The 20,038-nt window shown below is 35.8% G+C and overlaps 1 protein-coding gene and 1 long non-coding RNA gene across 34 annotated transcripts in view; one reads left to right on the top strand and one right to left on the bottom strand.

Moving 5' to 3' along the window:
* Positions 1-11,506, bottom strand: part of LOC144294996 (uncharacterized) — a 118,457-nt gene extending 106,951 nt beyond the window's left edge. Inside the window, exon 1 of one of the 4 annotated variants that reach the window (XR_013362341.1) lies at positions 11,366-11,506. This is a non-coding gene — a long non-coding RNA (uncharacterized LOC144294996). The remainder of the gene's footprint in view (positions 1-11,365) is intronic. The other 3 variants (XR_013362337.1, XR_013362339.1, XR_013362340.1) reach the window with 3 other exon arrangements.
* The window catches only part of DLG2 (discs large MAGUK scaffold protein 2), a 1,979,996-nt gene that overhangs the window by 1,306,807 nt on the left and 653,151 nt on the right, over positions 1-20,038 (top strand). The window lies entirely within an intron of this gene.

Below are 20,038 nucleotides of genomic sequence, written 5' to 3'. Positions count from 1 at the left end.
TCTAATCAATCTGTTTCCATTACATTAAAAATAGGCAGCTTATAATTGACAAGATGTAGCTGAATCTTTTTTATCTGGTCTGACAATATCTGCCTTTTACTTTTTTAAAAAAAGATTTATTTACTTCAGAGAGAAAGAGAGAGAGCATGTATAAGCAGGGGAGGAGCAGGAGGAGAGGAGAGACAGAGAGAAAGAGAGAGAGAGAATCCCAAGCAGACCCCACACTGAGTGGGAGCCTGAAATGGGGCTGGATCCCAGGCCTAAGATCATGACCTGGGCAGAAATCAAGAGCCAGGCCTTAACCAGAACCATCTGGGTGCACTGACAATATCTGCTTTTTAATTTGTGTTAAAACTATTTAAACTTGGTAACTTTTTTTCAACCTTCTGAGGAACAAATACAAAAGTTGACCCTACTATTAGGCCTTAAAGTAAACCATGATAAATTCCTGAAAGTAGAACCATTTAGTCAAATTTTCTAAACACAATGTGATAAAACTAAAATTTAATCACAAAGGGTTACTGAAAAATTTTGAGCCATTTGTAAATTTTTAAAAATATCCCTCCTAGAGCCCTGAAAGGCAAAATCAAAGCAGATGTTCAGAAATGAATAACAATTAGGATACTAATTGTAATGGTTAGGAGCGAGTGGCGAGGGAGTGAAGTCACGTGGCCCTCTTAAGGGTTCTGGCTCTGCTGCAAGCTTACTGGGATTCTGATCCAGATGCTTGAAATAAAGATAGTAATAGCTATCTTAGAGGATTTTTTTAAGATTAAATGAGATAAGAGCACTCTTTAAAGATCACTGATTTTTGTGTGTAAAGTTTCCCTGTCACAATTTAGATAAGTAAAAAAGGTAACTTTCTCTGTAAAGATCAAGCCCAAATTCTGCTGCAGCCTGATCTAGGCCGCTTGTCATTCCATTTAGTCTCAAACGCTACTGCCTGAGGGCAGTGGTTGTGCGACTATAGAAGGTGCAAAGGGGCTGGACCCTTTCTAGGTCAGGGAGGTTGGGGAGTCTCCGGAGCTGGTGAGACACTTTGTTAAATAATGGTGTGAAGAGGGCTAGGAGAGGAGGTGAGTGGCAGTGCAGTCAGGAAGATAGGAGTGGTGGGGGGTGGGGGGTGGGGGGAAGGCGGGGGTGGAACACCTTCAAAGGGTTAAGGTGAGAGCCGTTCCCCATCTTTGGGCCCTGCAATGTCACATTTCTTCATCCTGTTAGTTGGCAATGCCCTGGCCTACTGTACTGATATATTTTTTTTTAATTTTTATTTATTTATGATAGTCACAGGGAGAGAGAGAGGGGGGGGGGGGGCAGAGACATAGGCAGAGGGAGAAGCAGGCTCCATGCACCGGGAGCCCGATGTGGGATTCGATCCCGGGTCTCCAGGATCGCGCCCTGGGCCAAAGGCAGGCGCCAAACCGCTGTGCCACCCAGGGATCCCCTGTACTGATATTTTCATTTATTTTCCACTTCCTTTCCTAAATTAACTTTCTGCTCCTTGTCAAGGAGGCTGATTTGTATAGTTAGGGCAACAGGCCTCTGTGTCCTCAGGTTTCTAACTGGGTTCAGCAGTGGGAGGAAACAAGCGGAGGAAATGGTGGTGCCTGCAAGGCTCTCTGTGTGTTCTGGTAAACCACCTCCCCATGTTGGACTTAGGGACGCTAGCAGCACCATGTTACAGCTCACACTGTACTGTCCCTGTGGTTTCCTACACTCGGCTAGACTATTCATTTCAGGTCTTTTTTTCTTGTATATGCATTCAGTTCTATAGATTTCCCTTTGAGCCGAGCTTTCGACACCTCCCACAAATTTTATTAAGTTGTATTTTCATTTCCATTTAGTTCAAAGTATTTTAAAATTTCTCTTGAGATTTCTTCATGTGTTATTGAGAAGGACGTTATTTAATATTCAAGTTAAATTTGAGGGGTTTTCAAACTGTCTTCCTATTATTGATTTCTAGTTTAATTTCTTTGTGGTCTAAGAGCAGACGTTGTATAATTTCTACTTCATAAACTTGTTAAGGTGTGGTTTACGACTCATAATGTGGTCTATCTTGGTAAGTGTTTTATGTGAGCTTGAGAAGAATGTGTAATCTGCTATTTTTGGATGAAATACTGCATAGATGTTAATTGTCGACAGTTAATGGTACTGTTGAGTTCAGCTAAGTCCTTACTGATACATCTATCTAGCCATAGAGGTATAAGTATAATCAAATATATTGTTTACTATTTTTTTAAAAAACTGTTATCTGTTAGATCAATTAAGAATAAGAAAAATACATTTTTTGTTTTACGTATTCTCTGATATTTTTCCTTTCTCTTTGAAGGTCCATTTTTCTACACTTTATCATTTTTTTTTCCCTCTGAAGAACTTCTTTTAACATTTCATGCAAAGCAGGTCTACTGGCAACACATTTAATCAATTTTTCTTTTTTGTCTGAGAAAGTGTATGTTTCTCCTGCACTTTTGAAAGATGATTCCTCAGAGTGCAGAAGTCCGTGTTTTTGTTTTCTTTTATATTTAAAACATTTTGCATCTTTTCTGGAAGTTGAATGTAATTCCAGTATTTACTCTTCTATAGGGAATATACCCCCCCTTTCAATTTTTTTTTCTTTTCTTTGAAATTCTGAAATTTGTATATGATATGCCCAGCTATAGGTTTTTTTTGTTTTTTTTTTTTTGTTTTTTTTGTTTGTTTGTTTGTTTTGTTTTGTTTTTTAGCATTTAACCTTCTTGGTTTTTTCAGAGCTTCCTGGATCTGAGGTTTGATGCCTGACAGTTTGGGAAAATTCTCAGTCCTATTGCTTTATATATTGCTTCTGGTTGTTTTTCTTTTTTCCATTTCTTCTTCTCGTGTTCCCATTACTTCTTATATAGGTATCTCAACTTTTTTTTAATATTTTGGGTTTTTTTATGTCTTTGTTTTTTGTTGTGTTTTTGGCTTTCAGTTTATTTATTTTTTTAAGAATTTATTTATTTATGAAAGACAGAGAGAGAGAGGCAGAGACACAGGCAGAGGAAGAAGCAGAGGGAGAAGCAGGCTCCATACAGGGAGCCTGACATTAGACTCTATCCCGGGTCTCCAGGATCAGGCCCAGGGCAGAAGGCGGCACTAAACCGCTGAGCCACCTGGGCTGCCCGGCTTTCAGTTTTAGAAGTTTCTATTACCATATCCTCAAATTCTTTGCTCAGCCATCCCCAAGCTACTAATGAAACCACTTAAAGACATTCTTTATTTCCATTACAATGTTTTTATGTCTAGAATTCCTTTTCAGTTTTCTAGAGTTTCCATCTTTCTACTTAGATTATCCATCTGTTCTTGAATATTGTCTACTTTTTCCATTAAACCTCTTAGGATATTTTTTTTTTTAAGAACTGGTCTGATATTCAACATTCCTGCCATATCTGACAGTGGTTATTTAACTTGTCCAATGTCTTCAAATTGTGTGTTTTTCCTTTTATTATGCTTTGTAATTTTTTGTTAAGATGGACGTGATGTACTAGGTAAAAGGAACTGCAGTAAATAGGCCTTCAGTAATGTAACGGTCAGGTATCAGGGCAAGGATAATGATCCATACTTTTATGATTTAGTTTAGTCTTTTCATGAGATTGTGACCTTGGACTGTAAATGTCACCAGTACTTCTCTGTTGTTCCCCCTCTAGATGGTCCAGAACCTCTAGAGGGATGCTGGAGTTCACATTTCCTTTCCCCATGTAGGTTAAGCTCTAGTAAAATGATTTCTTCTCAGGGCAGGCCTTATTTAGAACAGAATACTCTGGCATGTTTCAAGTTCTCTTTGCCCCTCCCCCTGCTGGATGCTTCTAGGAGTTGTCTCCTGCCCTTACTGTGAGTCCATTAGATTTACCAGAGATAAAATTCACCAGTGTTGGTATAACCCCAAGGACTGACTGAACCCGTCTGGTGTTTGTGGGGCTTTTTAAGTTTTTTTTTTTTTTTTTTTTAAGATTTATTTATTTATTCATGAGAGACAGACAGAGAGAGAGGCAGAGACACATGCTCCCCACATGGAGCCTGATGCAGGACTCGATACTGGATCCTGGGATCATGCCATGAGCGAAAGGCAGACACTCAACCACTGAGCCACCCAGGCATCCCTCTTCTGGAGTTCCTAACTCTCAGACTTGTCCACACTGAGCCTTCACAGTTCATCAATTACAGTTCACGGTATCATATACTGACACTGGTTCCTTTGGAGATTTCTGTTCTCATTACATGTGATTCTCTATATTCACCTGTCTTCAACTTTGTAATATAACTTGAAGTCTGGAATTGTGATGTCTCTAGCTCTGCTTTTCTTTTTCAATATTGCTTTGGCTATTCAGGATTTTTTGTGGTTCCTTACAAATCTTACAGTTGTTTATTCTAGTTCTGTGTTGATATTTTGATACAAACTGCATTAAATCTGTAGATGACTTTAGATAGTATAGACATTTTATCAGTATTTGTTCTTCTAATCCACTAGTATGGAATGTCTTTCCATTTCTTTGTGTCATCTTCAATTTCTTTCATCACTATTTTATAGTTTTTAGAGTATAGGTCTTTCGCATCTTTCATTACGTTTATTCCTAGGTATCTTGTTATTTTGGGGGCAATTGTAAATGGGATTGTTTTCTTTTTTCACATTCTGCCATTTCACTAATAGAGTATAGAAAGGCAACAGATATCTGTGCATTGATTTTGTCTCCTGCAACTTTAAGTTTATCAGTTCTAGCAGGTTTTTGGTAGACTCTCTCAGGTTTTCTATATATAGTATCATGTCATCTGCAAATAGCAAAAGTTTTACTACTTGCTTACCAATTTGGATGCCTTTTTACTTTATTACCTGATTGCTGTGGCTAGGACTTCCAGTACTATGTCAAATAAAATTGGTTAAGAGTGGACATCCTTGTCTTATTCCTGATATTAGGAGGAAAACTCTGTTCTGTTTTGTTTTTTTTTCCATTGAGGATGATATTAGGTATGGGATTTTCATATATGGCCTTTATCATATTGGGGAGGTATGTTCTCTCTAACCCTACTTTGTTGAGGCTTTTTGTCATGAATGGATGTTGTACTTTCTCAAATGCTTTCTAAATCTATTCAAATGGTCATATGTTTTTTTTTGTTTTTTTTTTTTTTTACTTTTAGAGAAAGCGAGTGAGAGCATGAGCAGGGGGAAGGGGCAGAGAGAAAGGGGAAGCAGATTCTGCTGAGCAGCAAACCCACTTCAGGGCTTGATACCAGGACCCCAGGATCATGACTTGCACCAAAGGCAGATGCTTAACCGAGTCACCCAAATACCTGGGTCATATGGTTCTTATCCCTCCTCCTCTTTTTGATGTGATTTATCATGTTGATTGATTTGCAAATATTGAACCACCTTTTCAACCCATGAAATTCCACTTGATTGTGGTGAGTGATTTCTTTAAATGTATTGTTGAATTCAGTTTGCTAGTCTTTTATTGAGGATTTTTGCATCTATGCTCATCAGGGATATTGGCCCATAGTTCTGTTTTAATGGTGTCTTTATCTGGATTTAGTATCAGGATAATGTTGTTCTCCTGTGGAACCATCTAAGCCTAGACTTTTGTTTGTTGGAAGTTTTTCAGTTACCACTTGAATGTCTTTGCTGGTTATCAGTCTGTTCAAAATTTATGTTTCTTCCTGTTTCAGTTTTGGTAGTTTATATGTTTCTAGGATTTTATCCATTTCTTTTAGGTTGTCCACTTTATTGGCATAGTGTTTTTTATAATATTCTCTTATAATTTCTGTGGTGTTGGTTATTTCCTCTCATTTGAGATCTTATTTATTCAAGTCCCTTCTCTCTCTCTCTCTCTCTCTCTCTTTAGTAAGTGTCTAGAGGTTTATCAATTTTATTGAGTTTTTTAAAGAAACAGCTCCTGGTTTCATTGATATGTTCTATTATATTTTTAGTTTCTGTGTTATCAATTTCTGCTCTAATTTTATTATTTCCTTCCTTCTGCTGGTTTTAGGTTTTGTTTGTTGTTCTTTGTCTAGCTCCTTTAGGTATAAAGTTAGGTTATTTGCTTGAGGTTTTTCTTCTTGAGATAGCTCTGTATTGTTATAAGCTTCTCTCTGAGGACTCCTTTTGCTGCATCCCAAAGATTTCAGGTCATTGTATTTTCATTTTCATTTTTTCCATGTACTTTTTAAATTTATTCCTTTATTTCCTGACTGACCCACTCATTGTTTAGTAGCATGTTATTTAACATCCATGTATTCGTGGTCTTTCTTAATCTTGTGGTTGACTTCTACTTTCATAACATTGTGTTCAGAAAAGATGAGTGATCTTTTTTAATTTCTTGAGGTTGTTTTATGGGCTAATATTCTGGAGGATATTTCCTGTGCACTTGAAAAGAATGTGTATTCTGCTGTTTTAGGATGGAATGTTCTGAATATATCTGTTAAATCCATCTATCCCAATTTGTCATGCAAAACTCTTATTTCCTTATTGATTTTCTGTTTAGATGATGTGTCCATTGATGTAAGTATTAAAGTCCCCTACTATTATTGTATTATTATCAATTAGTTCCTTTATGTTTGTTATTAACCGTTTTGTGTATTTGGATGCTCCTATGTTGGGTACATAAATATTTTAAACTATTATATCTTCTTTTTGGATTGTCCTGTTTATTATCATTGAATTGTCCTTCTTCATCTCTTATTACAGTCTTTTTTTTAAAAGTTAGTTTTCTCCTATGTAAGTATTGCTATCTTTCTTTGATGTCCATTTGCAGGATAGATGTTTCTCCATCCACTCATTTCAGTCTGTAGGTATCTTTAGGTATAAAATGAGTCTCTTGTAGGCAGCATATAGTTAGGTCTTTTTTTTTAATCCATTGTTTCAACCTATGTCTTTTGATTGGAATGTTTATATTCAAAGTAATTATTGATAGATATGTATTTATTGCCATTTAATTACTTGTTCTGTGTTTGTTTCTGAAGGTTTCCTCTGATTCTTTCTATCTTTCATGTTTTACTGATTTTATTTAATGATACATTTGGATTTATCCCTGTTTAGTTTTTGTATATTTGTTAGTAGCTTTTGATATATGGTTACCATTAGGTTTCTACATAACCTCATCTGCATATAGCAGTCTATATTAAGTTGATGGTCATTTAAGTTTGAATTCATTCTTTTTTCCTGTCCTTCCCACATTTTAGGTATATGTTAGTATATTTTACACCCTTTTGTTTTTCTAGTTCCTTGACTAATTTTTTACAGAAATGTTCCTTTTTTACTGCTCTTGTGTTTCCTACATTTATACTATCACTTTTGGTCTCTTTTCTTCACTCAGAGAATCCCTTTTAATATTTCTTGCAGAAATGGTTGAATGTTCAAAAACTCTAGCTTTTATTTGTCTGGGAAACTCTTTATCTCTCCTTCTATTCTGAATGATAGCCTTACTGGATAGAACATTCTTGACTGTAGATTTTTCCTATTCAGCACTCTGAATATCATGCCATTCTCTTCTGGCTTGCAGAGTTTCTCTTGAAAAATCTGCTAGCCTTATGGGTCTTCCCTTGTAAATTAAGGACTTCTATTGTCCTGCTAATTTTAAGATTTTTTTATCATTATATTTTGCCAATTTAAACACAATATGTCTTGGTGTGGGTCTGCTTTTGTTGATCTTGATGGGAGTTCTCTATGCCTCCTGGATCTGGATATCCGTTTCCTTTCCCCAGATCAGAAATAATTTTCAGGGCAGCCCAGGTGGCTCAACGGTTTAGCGCCGCCTTCAGCCCAGGGCCTAATCCTGGAGACCTGGGATGGAGTCCCATGTCAGGCTCCCTGCATGAGGCCTGCTTCTCCCTCTGCCTATGTCTCTGCCCCTCTCTCTCTCTGTATGTATCTCTCATGAATAAATAAATAAAATCTTTAAAAAAAGAAAGAAAGAAAGAAAGAAAGAAAGAAAGAAAGAAAGAAAGAAAGAAAGAATTTTCAGCTATTTCTTCAAATAAATTTTCTGCCTCCTTTCCTCTCTCTCCTTCCTCTGGGACCCCTCTAATATGAATGTTATTACATTTAATGCACTTAATATAAACATTACATTTAAATACACTGAATATGTTGTGTCTATTTTTGTTTTGCATAATTCCTTTTCTCTCATTTGTTCAGCTTGATTACTTTCCATTACTCTGTATTCTAGGTCACTAATTTCTTCCTCTGCTTCTTCCATCCTATTATTCATTCCATTAAGGGTGTTTCTCATTTCATTTATTGTATCCTTTATCTCTGCTACATTATTCCTTATCTCTGTGGTAGGGGTCTCACTCATGTCTTACATTTTTTTTCTCAAGTCCAGCGAGTATCCTTATGATTGTTTCTTTAACTTCTCTATCAGGCATGTTGCTTAGATCTCTGGCCATGGCCTTGTCCTGTTCTTTCATTTGGGGTATATTTCTCTGCCACATTTTATCTGGCTCTCTGTATCTGTTTCTCTGTGTTAAGAATGTTAGCTTTATCTTTTGCTCTTGAGAATAGTGACTCTATGAAGAAGAAAGTCCTGGAGTGTCCTGCAGTGCAGTGTCCCCTGTTCACCAGAACCAGACCCTTCAGAAGAATATCCTGCGTGTGTTGCTTGCACTGTTCTATTGTGTCTGAGTCACTTTTCCTTTCAATCCAGTTGTCTGCACTGACTCTCTGTTGTGGGCTGTGCTTGTGGTGGTAGTCGGACCTGAGCAAGTCAGCTCTGAGGGAATGTGCCTGTGGAGGAACTTGGGAGCAGGGTGGTGATGTTAAAAAAACTTATACTGTGCCACTGGACCTATGCCAGATCCCCAAAGCTTTGTGGCAGACAGGCAGCCAGGGATGTAAGGCTGGGGCATGGAGCATGTCAAGGGCTAAAGGTACATGGCTGGGTATGACACCCAGCAGCTGGGCAAGGTGCATGTGTTAACCAAATTTGTCCTGAGCCCAGGACCAAGGCTAACAAGCTTGGAGTGGATGAGATGACAGGAGAACTCATGGGCAGGATGAAGTGCTAGCAGGTTGGATAGCAAGTATCTCTGCAGCCCCACCTCTCACAGGTGGCTCTGTGTTTATGTTGGGGGCGGGGAGAAGAATGGCACCTTCCAGCTTCCTCATTTTTGGAGAAGTGCCCCAACACACTCCAAAATTAGTATGAATAGATCTGTTTTCCTGTTTCTTCCCCTTCCTCCAGCATTGTGTAAACTGACATTGTTATGTTGCTTCTCTGTGCAGGCTGTAGCCTCTTTTTTTTTTTTTTTTTTTTTCAGGCTGTGGCCTCTTTAAGGCATTGACCCAGCTATCACTCACCCTCCAGGCTCACCCAGTGCTGAGTCAGGTGATGTTTCAAGCTGGAAGCTCCAAGTCCCATTGATTTTAAAAATTGATAGAACTCAGCCCCTTTGGTTTTTAAAGCCAAATGTTATGGATATTAATCGTCTTCATGTGAGTTCCCTGGTGTGAGCTCCTGTTTCTCTCCCCCTTTCCTGTTCACAGCTTCCTCCATCCTGCAGGCAGCCTCCCTCAACCTTTCTAACCATCCCAAACTTTCAGATGCAGCTTCTTTGCTATATTTAGCCGTAGAGTTTGTTCTGCCAGGCTTTCTGGTTGATTGTGTTGGATGTGTATGATATCTAGTTGTAAATGTGGGACAGGGAAAGCTCAGCTTCGTCTTTCAAGTTTTTATCTGCTAATTCCAACATCTGGGATCCCTCAATACAATTTCTATTTAGTGCATATGTTCTTGTGTATGAGTCATACCTTTCTTTGCATGTTATACCATTTCTTTTTTAAAATAAGCCTTATGATAATATGTTAAAACAACGGTTGATTCTGAATTGTTTCTTCCTCTCCACCAATTGTTTCTTTTTATCTTTTGTGTTCATTTAGTCACATTTATGGGCTAGATCTGTAGAGTCTGTCATCCCTGCATTGTTTAGCTACTGATGTCTCTTTTGAGTTTTCTTTTACTTTCTCTCTTTCCTTTTTTTTTTTTTTTTTTTTCATCCTTTTTGGACTTTTGGCTTCCTATGGTTGCCTCTAGATCCGCATAGATAATTGGTGGGCCAATTATTGGTTAGAGGTTATATTTAAACACCTGAAGCCAGTAAGGCACAGTTGCCAATGGATTTGCATGTGGGTTAGGAAATGTGTTCAAATTCAAGCAGTATACAAATCTGTTGGAAATTTTATTTTTCAATAGACCTTATTAGAACTCCTCTACATATGTGAAAGGTCTCATATTCAGTCAGGAATATGTAAATGACTAGGACCTTCTTCAGTCTCTACAGACTGTCAAATATGCTCTCAGTGTTCCATGCTGGCAGTCATATGTTAAAACTATCAAGACCTCCCATGACTCATTCTACAAGTTTCCCTGTTAAAACTTCAAGCTTGTCTAGACAGTCTGTAGCTTTCACCAACCAGTATCGCTACCTTAGGCTACTGCAGGATTCACTTTTCCTGACATTTGCTACCAAAATCATTATTATTTTCAATACCTCTGAGCATGAGGTTGTCACAGATGCTACTCCAAATGAAGTTGTCCCTCTCCAGTGGCAACAAAGCTGCTGATTTTCATAGTTTTCCCTGCCCTGTTAGAAGTATTGGTACCCACAGAATTTGGGAGAAGGGATATGTAAGAGCAGCCCTAAGCTAGAACACCACAGATTCCAAGTGTTATTAACTGAGGTTCTTGAATCAAAGTTTTACAACTCACCATATGCCTTTAATCAGTTTCCAGAGTCCAGATATGGTTATTTTTGGCAGTTCTATTTTGAAGTTGTTCTTTGGGGAAAAGATTTGCCAAGCTCCTTACTTCACCATGCTTTAATAACAATGATGAATGTAATAATAACACTTACCATGTGCCAGGCTACTGTTCTAAGTATTTGACTAATTATATTCACTTATACGAATCCACTAATTCATTCTAGGAGATTATGAATCCTATTTTACAGATGAGGAAACTGAGGCAGATATCTCATAGCTAGTAACTGGTAGATCAAGTTAAGGAAATCTGGCTCTGTAGTATGTATCTTGAGCACTGTGCTATATTTCCCACTTAATTTAAAACCTATAAAAGCCTTATTGGAGTAAATATAAATAGTACAGTAGTCCCCCATTATCCACATGAATTTGTTCCTAGACCCCCAGTGGATGTCTGAAACTATGGATAGTACCAAGTCTTATATATTGTTTTTTTTCCTATATATACATATACCTATAATACCTATAATAGAGTTTGATTTATAAATTAAGCACAGTACTAGATTAACAACTAATAATAAAAGAGAATAATGATAAAATATAATAAAATTTATTTGAATGTGGTCTCTCTCCTTCTTTCTTAAAATATCATACTGTACTCACCCTTCTTCTTGTGATGATGTGAGATGATAAAATTCCCTTGTGATGAGTGAAGTGAGGTGAATGATGCAAGCATTATGATGCAGGGCTGGGCTACTCTATTGACCTGACTATATGTCAGGAGGAAGATCATCTGCTTCCAGATGGTGTTTGATTCTGAATAAGTGAAACCATAAACAATGAAACCATGGATAAGAGGAAAGTACTGTATTTTATTTTACTGAAGAGGAATTGATGTATCTTCTCTAAAGCCACAAAGTTAATAAGTAGCCAGTTTAGGATTAGCATCCATGTCTAATTGAATCTAAAGTCTGAAACTGGCAGCCAACACATTATACACTCAGGGAAAAGATCTACATAGGTACTCTGTAAACACAGAGAAACTGAGGTAGTACAACCTGGCCTATGTATGTGTGTGTACACTGTGTATTTGTGCATGGATATGTGTAGGAGACCTAGGAAAAGAGAGGTAGGGCTTATAGAGGCATTAGATTTTTTTTAGAAGGTTTTATGAAGGATAAATAGGAATTAGAGAAAACATGGCAAGCAATGACATTCTAGGCAGGATCATTAAGGAAAGTGATAATATGGTGAAAGTATGATTTTGATTTCCTCACATATCTTCTCCCTGCCCTACTATCTTTGATTCTTCATGTTTTCCACCCAAGATTTACTGTCTGATTAGTATCTGTTTACTATTCTTAAAGTGTTCAGGAATTTATTTCATTTAATGTAATTGGGGATTCATGGCAGCACACTTTTGAAATTGTCTTCCTCTTCCAAGAGGGTATTAAAAAAAAAAAAAAACTGACCTATGGTTAATAATGAACTGTCTAGAGTTTATACTATTAGTTTCCCAGTTGGCATTGTGAGAGGTAGGTGTCTAGAGAGAAATTTAGTACATCCAACCCAGAGCTCCCTGGTGTGCCTAGCAATTGTTATGGCCACAACTTAGTATGCATGACCCTTCTTAAACTCTAGGATCTGTCTTAGAAGCACTGATACAGATATAGAAACTTAAGCTTTTATTTTTTTCTTTGAAAAATATATTGTTTGCACCTTTTTTCACTATAGATTTTTATTTGATATAAGTTAATCAAATCTAGGAACACCTGGGTGGCTCAGCAGTTGAGCACCTGCCTTTGGCTCATAGTGTGATCCTGGAGTCCCAGGATCAAGTCCCACATCGGGCTCCATGCATTGAGCCTGTTTCTCCCTCTGCCTGTGTCTCTGCCTCTCTCTCTCATATCTCTCATGAATAAATAAATAAAATCTTAAAAAAAAATAAGTTAATTGAATCTAAAGCAGAAAATAGGGATAATTCAAGTCTTCTATAAGAATAGTGAGCACACTTGATATATACAAATGTCAATTTTTATAGAAATTCCTACAAACAGTAGCCATTAATCTCCCTACCTACCATTACTTTCACCCTCCATGCACATGTGTGCATGCGTTTGTCTTTAGAAAGATAAATAGGCAGAATTTAAATATGCTGATTATACACCTAGGAAAAACTGTAAAACAACTGTAGTCAATATTTTTGAAGGTTCACTAGGTGCTGAACACTAGACCTTTACAAAAATATGTCATTCAATCTTTATACATCCTAAAGGAGTAAGTATAATTACTATCCATTTTGTAAATAAGGACACCAAGTTTCAGAGAAATTAAGTAACTCACCCAAAATTCCTAACTAGAGATGGGAGAATGATGTTGTATGCCCAGGCAATATGAATCCAGAATCCTAATTCCTAATCACCATGCTCAGTTGTTTTATACTATTGAGTTGGACCATGCAGAATTTGCAGAATTGACATTTTGTAAGTCATATCAGTTAAACACCAGCAATTTCATATATTCCAATCATAGATCACCTCTTACTTTTAAGAATAACCATTGTATACAGCAAAATGCAATGGAAACAGCTCAAAATTTAGAGTTGAAAAGATCTAGATTCAAAACACAGAACATTATTAGCTGAGCAATTTTAGGCAAATAATTTGCCAACCCTGAGCTCTTAATTTACGTGTAAAATTGACTAATACTATTATCTACCCACGTGGGACTGTTATGAGGAGCAATACAATAACATATATATAAATGGTACATAAATGACTAATATTTTCTTAGCCTAATCTGAAAAAATGTGCATATAACAATTTTAAACTTTGCAATTTCCATATTTTATCAACTGGTGATGATGTGTGTGTGCTTGGGGGGGGGGATGGAAACAGAATTCATAATTTGCTCCTTATTACGATCCTAAAGTTCAAGAAAGGTGAATAAAATAAATAAAAAATAAATAAATAAATAAATAAATAAATAAATAAATAAATAAATAAATAAATAGTGAAATAAAATAAATAATGGAATGCTTTCCCTTAGCATCTGTTCCAGAAAGATTGATGTGACTTTTTTTGAAACAAGCAGATCAAAACATTTTTCTAGAATCACACAACTTAAAAACAAAAACAAAACAACCAAAAAAAAAAAATTAACATGCGATCTAGATGAAATAGCAGATGAATTAGCAGGACAATATAGCTCTATAGCTCTTTTCCACGGCTGTGAAGATAGTGATGTGCTTTTAAAACCAGATAAAAAAAGATCATATGAGCTAGCAAAGAAGGTGGGAATAGTCACTCAATAAATATTTGTTGATTGATGGATTGATCTTGAAGGCTGCTGAAAGGGTGACAAAAAATCAGATGAAAAGGGAGACAGTTTATTGTTACCAAGATTTGAAGTAAAATGATGAGAGGGAAATTAAGGCAGTTCACTTGTTTGGAAATTGACAATGGTGAGGAGGACTTTGGAAAATAGAGAGATTTGAAAGATTTTTATAGCAAGTAAGAATCCCTTAATATAAGTTTCAATTCATCTACTTCTTCAATAGCTATTTGTGAAATGGCTCTATGGGCAAGTCATTATGATAGGTGCCACAAGAGAAAAAAAAATCAAAGATAGTGCCTCATCTGAGCAAGAGGACTGTGTATCAATCAGGAAAGATAACATACAACATAAGAAGTTGGACCTTGAGGAAGACAACAAGTACAGTACAAGAGGGACTGTGCTATGTATGATCAGGGATAAAGACTAGTGTTTTAACATTAGACTTTCCTTGATTCCATCACTAGATACTTCCATTCCTGCCTCTCTCCTTATGCATTCATTCTTTAATTTTGTTTGACAAATTTGTATTGAGCACATATTTCTCATCACTAAATAATGAGAAGGATGAATCCCATTTCATGTTACTTAAAACTGTGTAAACTTGGAGAAATCACTTCACTTAAAAACTTGACTTTCTTAATAGCAAAATTGACATTAAAATGTCTTGCTTTCAGGGTTATTTTAATTATTAGATCAACTTGTGATAGTGCCTGGCATGTAGTAGATACTTAACAGAAGATGATGGTAGTAATTATTATCAGCATTTTTGTAGGGGCAGTTTAGAGAACAGGGTGATAAATTCCAGGAGATTGCTAAGAAAAATCTTTTTGACTTTATGGAAAAGACAGCCTTATGTTGACAGTAATAGAAGCTTTCCCTACCCCACATAGAATCTTGCTTCATGAGGGCAGAGGCTTTGTTCTCTTTACTATTATATCCCTAGGACCTAATACACTAATGTAGTACGTGGGAAATTCTAGTCATTCAAAAATACTTTTCTAAATTAATTGGGATTTTAATAAGCATAGATTAAAATAAAGACATTTAGGGTGAACTGTATGACATTAATAAAAATACTAAAGAGAGGAGTTGCTTTATATAAGCTTCAGCACAATTACTTGGCTCAAAAATATTTTTGAAGATAAGAAGTAGGGTCTAGCTACAAAGGTATATTGGAAACAGCTGGTGGACGTTCTGAAATGTTCTTTAAGGATAAAGAAAGATACCTTAAAGCTACTTGTACAGCATAATTATGTGCAATAACATTGCTTTATAGAAAGGTTACTCTCAAAGGATATGAAGAATAAATTGATACTGAAAAATGATAAGGCAGAAATGTTTTTAGAAAGTTATATTGATGATCTTCAGAAAGTAATAGTTTTGGATTTGAAAGAGGATGCTAGTTAGAGATTGAAAACAAATATAGAGGACATGTGAAAAAGAGGATTCCCAGGGCTCCTGGCTGGTTTAGTACGTAGAGCATATAACTCTTAATCTCAAGGGTATAAATTTGAGTCCCACATTGGGTGTAGAGATTACAAGAAAAAAAGAAAAGAAAAGAAAAGAAAAGAAAAGAAAAGAAAAGAAAAGAAAAGAAAAGAAAAGAAAAGAAAAGAAAAGAAAAAGGATTATTTTAACAGACATAGAGAATAGAATGAAGAAAATGATGATTATATTTAGGCATGATTAGTCCTGTCTCAGGCTTATTAAGACTGGGGTGACATCAGGGCACTTACTTAGAAAAAAAAATTTGAGAGAGATTGCATAACAAAAAGGAACAGACTTTGGTAAATTCTCATATCTGGCAGGAAGAAGGGAAACATTAAATATAATGGAGAGAGAAACCATCAAGGATATTAACTGTGTGACAGAAGAAAAGGGAAGTTTCAAGTGGTGGTCACTCCAAGATGTCAAATACTGCAGGAAAGCCATGGAGGATGAAGGCTGGAAAAAGATCATTGTTTTCAAATGTGGGAAAGTTGTTTGTATAGTGGTAGAAACAAGATCACAGATTGAAGAGAGAAATTGAGGATGAAGAATCGAGTGAATTGATATTGTGCATCTTACTATAGTTGTATTATACCCAAAAGAAAGAGAAAATATTCTTACTATCAGCTTACATCATTGTATTTGTAAAGTCTCCTCCTATGGCTCAGCACTCACTTTGTTCTGTTGCTCTAAATCTTTTGGTATGTGTTTGAACTCTTGATTCTCTTGGATATTGCTTGCAGTTGACCAAGTGATTTGTATATGGGGATAGTAAAGTGAAACAAGGGTCTTGATGGGATAAAAACTTGATGTATTATCATGGTATCTTCACAACCATAGATCAATGTGTTCTTAACACCATTTACTGCTCTCAAAGAGCATTTTTAACTTATGTAATACTTAAATCCAACAAAACAAACAGCATGTATCAGGCTGGAGCCAAGTGAAAGCATTAAAATCACCTATTATTACTCCATCCAGCATATGGTGCAAGGCAAGGGAACAAAGCTGGGAAGAAATGTCCATTTCCAAATTAGAGGCCAATCCAGTTCTGAACTATTTAAGCACTATATTTTTCCTTCCTTACAGAAGCCTTTAATCAAGACAACATTAGAGAGAAAGAGAGAGAGAGAGAAGGAGAAAGAGAGGGAGAGAAAAAGAAAGAGAAAGAGAGACTTTCCTTTTATGCATGTAAGAAACCTAAGCTATTTTCCTTGATTTCTCTTGACAAAAATACCAGGAAAATTTATCACATTTTTATAGGTGAAAAGCTGTTTAACAATAATAATAATGATAATAATAATTTAAAAACCTGTGGCTTCTAATTAAGTGAAAAAACACATCATAATTATTGAGTCTAAGATCACTTTTCTAGAACCAGAGTCCTGTGTTAAAAAGTTTTAACAACAAAGGTAGAGGAAATAATAAAACCAAAGGAAAATTGTTTAAAAATGGAACAGGTTATAGGATACTTGATTAATTTTTTTTTTATATTTGGTGGATGCTATGATTTAGCAGTTCACTGAGCTCAGAAATTTAATTAAGATTAGAAGTTTTAACATGAAATCAGGGTTTACTGGTAGATCACATTCAGGTGAATAATAGGAATAGTGGTCTTACCAAAATTAGAATCTTGACTAAGAATATCAATATTTTTATAGCTTATTTTTTTAAGAGTAAGATTGTTTTTTATAAAGTTTCATTAATAATACTGTAATAATATTATGATTAGCTTCTTGTCAAACTGAATATTTTTAAGTGAGTCTCATTATAATTGAAAAGTGTTTCTAAAATAACCAGATTCATACCTTAGATTAAAACAGATGCACTATAAAGCTTAAACAGAATTATTTTTTGCTTACTGTTTAAACAATATTGACACACAAATGTGTATAACACATAAAAAGATGAATTTTAACAGCTTGTAAGTAATGAAATTGATATTCAAATTCAAGTCTTTTGGATCCTGGAATCTAAGCTTTTTATTTCTGTGTGAAAATTCCTCTTAATATAAATAGAGGGCACAATTTTAGGTAGTGGAGATAGCTAGCAGAGGGAACATTAGTTAGAGGAAGTGATCAGAGGGGCTATCCACCTCCAACTTTCTCTGATGATACTCTCATTCATTAAAGTTTCCATATTGACTCTCACTTTTTCAATACTTGATTGTTTTTCCATTCAGCAGAAACACTTAAATGTAATAAAAAGATAAAGACAATGAACATCAGCTTTCTTTAGTTTTCTTTCAGATTGAGGTAGAGCAAAACTCCATTATCTTTTTCTCCCTTTTCAAAGAGACAAAGACACTTTTTATTTCTTCCAAAAGTCTAGAGGTCTTTGAAGAGAAGAAATGGGAAGGTGCTGATAGCGACAATCTAGAGTGGAGCTAAGGAGAGCTGGTGATACTACCATTAAGCTTCCTCCCAGATGGAGAACCTTACAGGTTAAGGAGAAGGGACATGGCTGAGGTACATGGAGATTAGAGAGCTATCAGCTGGTAGTATTTTAGGTTGCCAGTTAGGATCTTTGGAATAAAGAGTAATAGAAAAATCCATAATAAAGTTTGTCAGGTACACCTTGACCAAAGTGACAGGCAAATTAATATGACTTAGAGTGTAAAGCCCTGATGCTAAAAGGTGAGAGCAGAGAGGAACTTCAGCAATCATTTTTCTGCATGAGGAAAATTCAAGCAACATAACTGCTCAGGTTTATTGAGCATGTTAAAGCACAGAATCAAGACTACAATACAGGTCTTCTGACTCTTTCCAGCAGAGCACTCTGAAGAAGGGTCTGTCTTCTTCCATCTTCCTTGGTAGACCCATCTCTTTTCTACTCATCCTCATGAACACTTATCCTTGAACACATTCAGTTTATACCACCTCCTCTATGAAGGCTTTTCTGTCTCCCTCCAGTACAATCATCTGGCTTCCCTATGTCAGCTCTGCTGTTACAGTCTGCAGGCATCTACACAGCAGCCATATCACTTTGTTGCATGTTAGTGTTCATTTATCTCCCTCTAGGAGAGTGAGTTCTTTGAGTCAAGAGCCATATCTCATTTATTTTGTATCTCTAGGGCATATCATGATGCCTAGCACATGGTGAGTTCCCATTAAGTGTCAGATTATCTTTTAATTCATATGTGCAGTATTTAAATTAGAAATTAACAATACACACATAGAAAAAATTTCCTGAGATGAAGAGATAAATGCAAGCCATATATTACAGGAAAATAAAACATGTGTTAGAGGCTCCCTATGCTTACTTGAATTTAGACAAGAGTTCAATGACAGTTTAGTTTTTGGAATTCTGAGGTAACTTGGTTCTAGAGTTGTCTAAAGACCTACTATGAACAAAGAATGGTACCAGAAACTACAGTGTGCAAAAATGAGTAAGATATCCTAGGTATCCTCATGAACCTGGAGCTGTAAGGGATATCATGAAAGCAGCCTTAGGAAAGTGAATGCCAATAGAGCAACATCATGGTCAAGACTGGGCAAAACAATGTTAAAAAGAAAATGTAAGAGGGAGCAGACAGGAGATCGGAAGAAGGTCTAGTTGAGGTAATACTCTGAGTGAAGACCACAGTGACCTGATTTTGGAGGGAAAGCTAAGATGATTCCTCTCCACAAGGCACATCTTAGATGGGCTCAGGAAAGAGATCTTTAAATTTAAAAAAGTATTTAGTGGATTTTATAGAAGAAAGCAAATTTATTTGCCTATCAAATTATATTTTATATTACTGGAGAAATTAGGAAATATTCAGTAACTGATCATATAAGTCTTGTGAACTTTGAAGATTAATCCACAACTAATTAAAATCACTCTCACTATTGAAGATATACTATATTCCAGGTAGTTGATATGTGTAATCTCATTTATTGCTCCCAAATCCTTTATGAAAAGAACTGTGTGGTATTATAAATAAATATAATTTCTTTATCACTTAAGATGTATGTCAAGTGTTTTACACAAATTATCTAATATTCACAATGACCATATTATGGAAGTACTGGTTAGTACCATTCTACACACGAAGAAATTAAGGTTTTGAGAGATTAAGGAAATTGGCTACATTCACATATCTCATAAATATCGGAACTAGAATTCAGATCTTTCTCTTTTTTTTTGTCTTTCTTTTTTTTAACTCTGGAATCCATCTTACCTACTAAACATAATAGAAGATACATAGGAGATTCAAATATAAGAATCCATAGAGCATCATGGTGTGTTTGCTGTAATAAATCTCCAACAGGAAAAGGGGATGAACATTTGCAATGTATTAAGACAAATACCAACAAGTTGAAACCATATGCCCCAGTCTCCATGATCATCATATCCCCTCCCAAAGTCCAACAAAAGCTTTATATGCAAAACCATAATGTTCAGAGATAAGTCTTGCTTACTGTGATAATTACCTTTAATAAAGGGCAAAGTTAGTACATTATTTATCATATTATATCCTACTAACGAATCGAATATGTATATACAACAAACATCACTTACATATGGCAG

Source organism: Canis aureus, chromosome 23, assembly GCF_053574225.1.
Source record: "Canis aureus isolate CA01 chromosome 23, VMU_Caureus_v.1.0, whole genome shotgun sequence".
NCBI lineage: Eukaryota > Metazoa > Chordata > Mammalia > Carnivora > Canidae > Canis > Canis aureus.
This window is presented reverse-complemented; position numbering and strand designations above follow the sequence as displayed.